Source organism: Alligator sinensis, unplaced genomic scaffold (genome assembly GCF_000455745.1).
Source record: "Alligator sinensis unplaced genomic scaffold, ASM45574v1 scaffold1308_1, whole genome shotgun sequence".
NCBI lineage: Eukaryota > Metazoa > Chordata > Crocodylia > Alligatoridae > Alligator > Alligator sinensis.
Genome location: NW_005842416.1, coordinates 259,604 through 261,334, shown reverse-complemented (window position 1 = coordinate 261,334; position 1,731 = coordinate 259,604).

Below are 1,731 nucleotides of genomic sequence, written 5' to 3'. Positions count from 1 at the left end.
AGCGGCGGGAGCCACAGGAGATCCCGGCACCGGGGAAGACCGGTGGGGATCAAAGGAGCCGGCAGGGAGGCTGGCAATGGTGATGGCAAGAGCTGGCAAGGGAGCTCCTCCTAGAGGTGGCAGGTGCCGCGACCCCAGGGCAGAGGCAGATCCCAGAGGGGATAAGAGAAACCCCGGGTGGGGTGAAGACACGGGTCCTGACCGGGGGACACATTAGTCTAGGGGCATTAGGGGTGAAGGGGGCACAGGACTCCCCCCGTGGTTGCTCCTCTTCTCTTTTTTTCTTCTTTTTGTCTCATTCCCTCTGTAGTCTTGTCTTTATTCCTTTTTCTTTCATGTTGGGGTGTTCCCGTGGTGTGGGGTTTTCCGGTGGTGAGCGTTCTATGTTTGTCTTTCTTAGTTTGATCTATTTTAGTTCCCTGCCTAGAGCAGGTTAGCCTAGCACACCATGTAAGAATGTGGCGATGACCAACAGCATCCGTCGTAGAATGCGCAGGGCATCAAGAGGGACAACTCCGACGACAGAGTGTCACCAGACCCTGTGAGTCTGGCCAGAGCCCGAGGCACCGGTCCGCAAGACAGGACACATGGGAACCAAGGAAGACATCAACAGGGGCTAGCCACAAAAGATCCTGAGGCTCATCTCATAGGTTGGTGTGTGGCCGGGGTATAGGGAATGTTGGAGCCCTGTGAACATCTGCCAGGACACGACAACTCTGGAGGTATCCTCAGAGGGGACCCCCTTCACTGAAGGACCATCCGAAGTCGTGGCAGGCACGTTTGGGGGATACCCCGAAGGTAATTGAGGAACCCTCCGGGGTCTACACAAGGTTCCTTGGTGAGCAAGACCAGCTGCCTGGGCAAAGGCAGCACGGGATCGAATCGTGGAGTGGAGACAGGCACAGTCAATACTGTATTAGTCTTCCAATCCCTTTGTGTGATCCTGTGTTCCAGCTGTTGTGATATCACTACTCAAATGTTTTTGATCCAGTAATATTCCATCATCCACTTTGTGGGTTATTACTGAAAAGTGACAGTAAGTTATGTGAACACTTTAACTGTGATTTACAATCATGTATAGAAAATGCAGAGTACATCTGTTATAACACTTTAGAGTATCGCCAAATACCACAGGTATGTGCTTTCCCTGTGGGGAAAATATACCAAATCTTCAGACTATTATGTAATAAATTTACCTGCTTCATACAATCAACATGACCTTCTCATTTTCCAAAGAGATCTTTTTTGTACACCAGCAGTTACTAAATACTTAAAATTCCATTTAAAGCAGTAACCCAACAGGACCACGTTCCACGCACATGAACCCTCTCAAATTCAAACTGCCACTTATAATCAAGGCTTGTGTGCCTAGCAGAAAGGCCTGAAGAAGCAACCTGGTTTCTGTCACATGAGCACTGTTTATTATAGCAACATGAAAATTAGGAGATAACACCTTATACATTAGAATGGAGCATTTGATCTTCAGATGTAATGATCTAAATAATAGTCTATTATTCCCTCAGCTATTTATGTCCATAAGTATGCAATATGTATATTATTAAAATTGGGCTATACTAAACTTTTCATTGCCTTGCAGATTTTTGTATGAATTCTTTATTTCCCTGCTAGCAACTTTTGTTACATTTTAGAGAGATAATGACATAAAACTGCAAATGAATGGCCTCACTACTAAGACAGAAAAAGGCATGCTGAATTTAAGTTACAGTCTAT